Genomic DNA, 8,174 nt, shown 5'->3' with positions numbered 1-8,174 from the left:
TTTACACTCGAAGTAGATTGGTCTCTCTAAGCGAGATCCCAATTCGTCGGTCATCCGACGTGACGTCTCCGTTCCCTCCTTCAGGGAACGAGGGTTACCATACGTAACCGAGACGTTTTTTGAACCTTAAACCGCATAAACACATTGCATTACACCAAATAAAGAAAATAATATTATTTTTTAGCAACGTCATATGACCCCTTTAAAGACAGTTGCATATACAAGTCATAAGAGTGAGTTCAACTAAGGTCGTTCTTGAGATAATGGAAGATGTCTTATAATGCTCAAAAGGGGGTAAGGGAATATGTCCTGGGAGCAAGCAAGTGTCACAAGGGTTTTCTCATGTTAATTCTGGTGTTGGGACCACTATCACGTGTCTCCTCTTTCCTGTTATGGCCATACAGTTTATGCGTGATTGTCACGAAGTGTTGCTTGGCCATTTGGTTCCACAGAAGGATTATGTTTTGGGAACAATGGAGGGTCTTCTACTTTGATAAATTTTCATTGTTGCAGTCCCCAGTTGAGAATGAGCAGATAAAAGAGAAGACAGTTGACGATCAGGCACCTCTGATTAGTTTTTATGACTTATAACTGACTTAGTGGGGAGTCTCCTTGATCTTAGGGCGTGTTCATTTGGTGTTGTGTCCATTCGGTGGGCTCTGGTTCATGGCAAATCCTACACATGGTAAATACACAATACTAACATGAACTGTTAATGAAACATATGGAAACTGCTCCTGGTTAACAGAATGGATATTATATCTGCATGCAAATCCTTCCCAGGTAGTACCAATTTGCGTATTTTATTGGTACTTTTTGGTAATTTCATTATTTACCAACATAACTATGATGTTGCATGCTCATACTTTCTTTTGCGCTTTATTTATAATGAAGTGATATACAGTGCTCACTGCCGCATTAGCACATGCAATTGTACAGTGTGCGCAATGAGCACAGTGTAACAGCTGACAGGAAAAGAAAGTTTGTTTTTCTGAGGTGATAGAGACTTTTTTATTTCATAAGTTATGAAAATAACGTTAGGATAAGGACACTGACATATAGCCTGACAACATCTTATCTGACCGCAGATACTGAATCGGGACAACTTGTTTTTCTCTGGCACATCTGCCAGAAGTGTCATGACCTTTCACGCCCATCTTTCAAAATAAAAGTCTCACATCAGAAAAACATTTCATGTTTGTTGTTGTTTCTTTGACTGCACACTCTGTGACACACCAGTTGAAAAACACTGAGCACTTGGCATAACACAGTAGTGCAATAAGTAGTAGAGTTGTTTGGTCCCCTACACCCTTCAACCCTTCGAAGCTCTCACTCCTGAGGGTAAACCCTTTGAAGGGATTAGGGGTGATGAATGCAGGGTAAGACTGACACTTAAGATTTAGTCCTACACTTCACTTAAATTACAACTGAGATGCTTGATAAATAACGTTTAAGCGCAGCTTTGAGCCAAGAACTTTTTTACACTTAAGTCAATTCTTAGCAGCGTTCTTGAGAGTAATTCTCAGAGATAACTTGATAAATATGGGCCCTGATACTCATCCACACTGCAAAGTGGAGAACATAGAGGAAGAGCCGGGGAGCTAGAGGGAACCATTGGAAGCAAAGTCAAAAGACTTGGTGGTTTTGGAAGAGGAGGCAAGAGAGGGAGGCTGGACGGAAGAATCAACGATGACAGAGACTTGGTGCTGGGCGGAACCAGCGGAGACACAGGAGATTTAGGGCTGGACGGAGCCAGTGGAGACACAGGAGATTCAGGACTGGACAGAAGCAGCGGAGACACAGGAGATTCAGGGCAGGGCAGAAACACAGACGCTAGCAGTGTAGTGCTGGGAGAAACAGACATGGTGCAAGGAAATGACATAGACAGAAAACACTCACTCTCCCAATCAATTAGCACTTCATCATCAGCCGTTGTTGAGTGGGTTGGGCTCCACGACATCCCCGCATACTCCAACTGGCACAAGTGATGTTGCTGGCTCACACACCTGGTCAGATGTGGTTGGCTTGGGCTCTGGGGTGATCTGTGGACTAATCACCATGAAAAACTACAAAGGACTACAAATATGGCAACCAGGAATCATCAACATAAAAGTCCAGCACAAGACAGCACAAGGGATATATAACAGCATCACACTAGCACCATTATACAAAGTATAAAGGCAATGACTACCAGAAGTAGTTTTTCATGGCTGTGATAAATTGCATGAAACAGTTTTTTTTTCTTCATAGGTGTTACTGTGGTTCTGAACTCAGTGGCTCTAAAAATAAATATATTTAAAGGGATAGTTCACCCCAAAATGAAAATTCTGTCATTATTTACTCACCCTCATGTCGTTCTAAAACCGTAAGACCTCCGTTCATCTTTGGAACACAAATTAAGATATTTTTGATGGAATCTGAGAGCTCTCTGGATACGCTGTTTACGTCGTTTACGCTTTGATTTGAATGAAAACAACGTATCCGCATGGCGCAGCTGACACAAAACAGCATACGCAATTTACGTTCAGTGGATACTCTCCAAAATGGCGCTAAGGTGACACGGAGGAGACGAATTGAATAAAGTCGTTATTTTTTTTTCTTTTGCGCATAAAAAGTGTTCTCGTAGCTTTGTAAAATTACGGATGAACCCCTGATGTCACATGGATTATTTTACCGATGTCCTTGCTATATTTCTGGGCCTTGAACATGTAAGGAGGACCCTTGCTGTCTATGGGAGGGTCAGACAGCTCTCAGATTCCATCAAAAATAGCTTAATTTGTGTTCCGAAGATGAACGGAGGTCTTACGGGTTTGGAACAACATGAGGGTGAGTAATTAATGACAACATTTTCATTTTTGGCTGAACTATCCCTTTAATGTGTTCATGGCAATGCAATGAAAGATAAATTTGTGAGTGACAGGTAAATAATTGTCTGAACCCTGTATGAACACAGAACCATATTTTTGAAAAGCTCAATCTGTCACAGAAATTTTGGACATACAATGTGACTGTATAGACAGAAACATATTCAGTTTAATCTTTTGATCTTCACAACGGGAAAGCACTGCTTAAAAACAAACACAGGAAGCAGAAAGACACAAACCAATTTTCGCCTACTGTCCAGCTTTCCTGAGCATTGTCCAGATTTGACCTTGGTGGTCAATACACGCTTCCTCATACACTCTCCCAGAATCTGTTGATTATGAGAATCTTTGAGTAACTGATGAAGAATCTAAAAAGACATGTTAAACCTTAAACTAAAAAAAAAAACTAAACTAAATACATTTTTATGACTCATGACTAACAGTAACACTTTATAATAACTTTCATTTACAAATTATTAACAAACATTATATAATGCTTAACAGATCATTAGTTAATATATATTCACATAGCTAGAAATATGAGATAATGTTCTTGTTCTTTACTAATGAACTTACTAATCATTACCTAATGATTAACATATGATTATTTCATGTAAATTGAAATGCTTACGAATGTCTGTAAACTTTCAGTTCATATGATTTCCATTTGTTGGTCTTTGTTGTGTAGACCTCTATTTACACATCTTAACAAATAATCTATTAATTATTTGTTCATGTTTGTGCAGTACCCAACCTAAAGTGGAAACTATTCATCATTTGAAAATGTTTATAAATGTTTATTAATCATTAATACCTTTATGAGCAGTCATCTCAATGGCAAAAAGTGTCCCGAAAGAGCAGAATTTACACTATTCACACACCTTTACTAAGCATTTATTAATCATTTGTTCGTGTTTTTGCTGTAGCCAATCTAAAGTTGAAACTATTCATCATTTGTAAATGTTTATAAATGATTACTAATCATTTAGTATCTTTATGGGCATTGGACTTTTAGCTAACGTAACAAGGTTTGTGTAAAGGGTGGCTGGTTAGGTTTAGTTAAATGCTTGCTAAAGACATAACAGATTGTAATTTTGGTGCAAAAAAATGTTTTTATTGCCTCAACACTCACAGTCTTACTACTCTTCAGTATATCATTAAACAGGATATTCCTTGAATCATAAATAAACAGGAGAAAACAAATCATTTTTAAAAGAAAATACTTGTTCACTTATCAAAACAATATAATATAAACAGATTAAACTGTGTTCCCTTATAATCAAATTGACCCCCTGTACACTGTTGACCCTTTAACCAACCCTTAAACCTATACCACCAAACCTGTCCCTAAACTTACCCGTATCACACCTCAATAGCAGCAAAAGTGTTGTGCATTAACACAAGCTTTTAATAATTTTATAACATCTGCTAAAATCATTTGGAGATTTTCAATAAGTGCTTGATCATATGGAATTGAAAGTTTAATGACATTTGTAAGCATTTTAACTTACATTAAATAATGATTTGTGTGAACGTTGTCTAATGTTGAATAAGTTTATTGGCAAACATTAACAAGCACATTATCTCACGTTTCTATCTCTTTGAATATATATTAACTAATGATCCATAAAAAATTATATACTGTTTGTTAATGATTTATTAAAGTTATTATAAAGTGTTAACAATGTAATTATTTTTTTTTTCATGCTACTAAAGCTGAAATATCTTCAGTATGCAATTTCCTGTTCTTCTCTTCATCTCATCTGTTTCAGCAGTAGTTGGTGAGTTATTCTTCTCATTGGTGAGTTATCCCTCCTCATCATAATTGGATATGTAGTAGTTTGCAAGACCTAAAGCTAAAAAAAACTAAACTAACACTAAAGACCTTAATTCCGCTGGTATTAGCTTGTCACTATGTATTTCAGTTATACGTTTTATTTAGGTGTAAAATGAATGCAAATATTTGCATGTATTTTTGTTTATTTACTGTGTTACAACAAACTTTCATAGTGACATTATATTTTGTATGAATCATTACCCAGGAAAGTTAATAATAACTCCCAGATGTATTTTATCTTATTGTCTTTTATTATCTCCAGTGTGTCCACAGACAAAATAAAATGATGAATTTATAGAGGATAGTGGTGAAAACTATTTTATCTATTTGAATTACTGTCTTTCTCTTTCACAGGCATGGTGAGTGTACTAGTTACCAAACCTGTGATTTCCTACTGCCACCAGGCTATCACTCTACACTGCAATGTTTCTCTATCTGATGGAAAGGACCGTGAATTCCAGGTTACTCATCTGAGCTGGATTAAAGAATCAAATAAAACAGTATGCTCAGAAAGCAAGATAGCAAAGAAAGGTTCCATCCATTGCCAATACATGCCAAACAAACAGCTGGTACTAACTATTGTCCACCCAAAATCAGATGACATCGGACGCTATATCTGCAAACTCCGATCCTCCCATGGACATACAAGTGCTGATACCAATGTGACACTGGGTATGTAGGCTGAAATGTTATGACTGAGCGTGGAGAATAAACAAGAATAAACCCCCTTAACCCTTAACCTTAACGGAGTGTCTATTTACACTAAGTGTAAATAGCCCCCCTTGTTGGCAAAGGCTATTTACACTAACTCCGCCCAACAACGTGTGGTTGGGCTAGACAACATTACAAAAGACAGCTACTAAACAGAAGCTCCAGTGGTGTAGATGGTGAAGTGCATAATGCATTTTGTTTGATGCGTTCGACCTGAGTTCGAATCCGCCTTTTGCCGAACTCATTGTTCTCCTTTTTCAGATCTCATATCACATTGGAAAGGCATTTATTTCTTATAAAAATGAAGGAAATAATAGAAAAGTTGAAAATAAAGTATCGGATAGGCTTAGGGGTAGGTGTAGGGAGGGCTTTATTGTCCCATTAAGGCGGCATCCATTTAGGATTTTTAATAAAAATTATAATTTACACTCAGTATGTTATTATTGCATACTGTTTTATAATGTACTACAATACTGAGGTGCAGATATTTGCCACTATTTGAAAAAAGTAGTATAAATAGCAGAAAATACTGCTATTTTTACATAGTGTAAATAGAATCTATTACTATTTGCACTTAGTGTAAATAGCATCCATTGCTATTTGCTCTTAGTGTAAATAGCATCTATCAGTATTTACAAATAGCCGCTGCCTAAACTTATATAGGAAACTTGCATTATGTAAGGGATAATGTACATCCAGCCGGTTGTTAGCACAGAATAACCCCTGACAGGGTGATCAGGACCCCGACGCGAAGCGTCCAGTTACCCGGATGAGCCTGTGTTATCAGCTTTTATAGGTTGTCATCGAGGGATACATACCTCAGAATGTCGTGACTGACCAATCAGTATCAAGTATTCCACAGAGCCGTGTAATAAGTAAAATGTATAATATATAAGTATAAGTATAATGTACATCCAGCCGGTTGTTATCACAAAATAACCCCCGACAGGGTGATCAGCACCACGACCCGAAGCGGAGGGGTCTTGTATCACCCTGAATGGGGTTATTCAGCGATAACAACCAGCTGGATGTACATTATCCCGCTTATTACACGGCCACTTGGTACATAAGTAAATACTTAGACACGAGATAATGATTTGAGTTGAAATATTTGAATGCAAAGCTTCCGTGAAAACAGCAGTTCACAGCGGCAAGTTCAAACGAGACGGACATTTAAGGGATACACAACACCACTTATTATACAACATTTCACCACATAAATAATTATGGCGATAAATGATTTAAGATGAAAATGTTTAAGTTAAGTATAAGTTATCTTATAATCCATTACAGCGTACAAAACAATAGTAGCAAAATGGCAGCAGCTGCGTTTGTATGAAACGAGAGAGCGAGTCCACGATACCAGGATGACATAATTAAATAATTGTACACAATTTTGAATCAAGTTTTAATATTTTATTAGCTAAACAAACGCAAAGCTTCCACCAAGAAAAAAACTGTTTCTGGCAGTATAACGCCGACTTCAGTTACCCGGATGAGCCTGTGTTATTAGCTTTTACCGGTTGTTATCGAGGGATAACATACCTCGCAATGTCGCGACTGATCAATCAGAATCAAGTATTCTACAGAGCCGTGTAATAAGTAAGGGATAATCAACGTCTTGCCGTGCATTAAAGGAGTTTAAATGCATGATGTGGAGGCCAAGAACCACCCGACGCGAAGCGGAGCGACGTTGCCTCCACGAAGTGCATTTAAAATCCTTTAACCCTTGTGTGCTCCTCATTTGGGAGTATATTTTTATTTAATAATATTTTGTTTATTTTGCATTTTGCATTTTAAGACAATTTTATGGTACTAATTAATATATTTTCATATTTTTCCCATTGAAATTTTTCTGAATTATTTTTCAATTAATGCAGTATTTCAGATTAAAATAAACCCCTTTCACAATGCACGTTGGTCCCGGAAAATTGCCGGAGTGCCTTCTGTGTGAACGCAAACACGTCCCGGGATTGATTCCGGAATCGATCCCGGGTTGGGGACCTAGTAACATTGCAGGGATCAGTCCCGGAGCGAGCCCTGTGTGAACAAAAGCCAGAACCAATGCCGTAAAGGGTGTGTTGTAGTGATGACGCACAATATCGTACCACTCTTTTACCGGTTGTTTTGAAGGCAGATCATCGTTAGCGACGAAAAAATATGTGCAAACTGGTATGATGCAGAGATCAGGGAGCTCCTCACTATCCGCGCTGAAGCTGAGATCGTTTGCCAGCTTAGTGAAGCGGTACGCGTCACATTACACATCACATCATAATGTCATGTGTCTTTACGGGATGTGTGTGAACGCACACACAGATTCTGGAAAATCACTGGCAGTGTAAATGAACCAAAATCAAACGATCCAGGGACAAATGACGGAACACATTATCTGTGTATTTTCCGGAATCTCTGTGTGAAAGGGGCTATAGAGACTAGGCCTTTAAAATCTAATTTTTTAATGCAGATTAGCGTCACCTGGTGAGAGCAAAGAAAGAAAAACATGTAAATTCATGATGTAACCACTAAATGCCTGTATAGCATACTTGCATTGTGACGAGCCACTGATTTCCTACAATCTCTGCTTGCGTTTCTGTGACTTGTGCACGAGGCTTGGCCTCAGTAGGGCAGAGTGTCTCTCTTTGCATGGGTTGTAACCCGCAGATTCCTTAAGTGTTGTCTCGGAGGAAGGGCTTGCTGCACCAGGCTTGTGAATTCCATAGTTGTTTTTAGACATAATTGCTTACTTATATTAAGTTGTGGAC

The 8,174-nt window shown here is 38.0% G+C and overlaps 1 long non-coding RNA gene across 1 annotated transcript in view; it reads left to right on the top strand.

Annotated features, from left to right (window-relative positions):
- The window catches only part of LOC107687154 (uncharacterized), a 23,340-nt gene extending 17,920 nt beyond the window's left edge, over positions 1 to 5,420 (top strand). The window contains exons 2-3 of the long non-coding RNA XR_001634100.1: positions 4,581 to 4,645; positions 5,056 to 5,420. This is a non-coding gene — a long non-coding RNA (uncharacterized LOC107687154). The remainder of the gene's footprint in view (positions 1 to 4,580; positions 4,646 to 5,055) is intronic.
- The last annotated feature ends 2,754 nt before the right edge of the window (positions 5,421 to 8,174 follow it).

The sequence above is a fragment of the Sinocyclocheilus anshuiensis genome, unplaced genomic scaffold (genome assembly GCF_001515605.1).
Source record: "Sinocyclocheilus anshuiensis isolate Anshui unplaced genomic scaffold, SAMN03320099.WGS_v1.1 scaffold3322, whole genome shotgun sequence".
In the NCBI taxonomy this organism is placed as follows: Eukaryota; Metazoa; Chordata; class Actinopteri; order Cypriniformes; family Cyprinidae; genus Sinocyclocheilus; species Sinocyclocheilus anshuiensis.
Note: the sequence above shows the minus strand (reverse complement) of the source record. Positions and strands in the feature narration are given on the sequence as shown.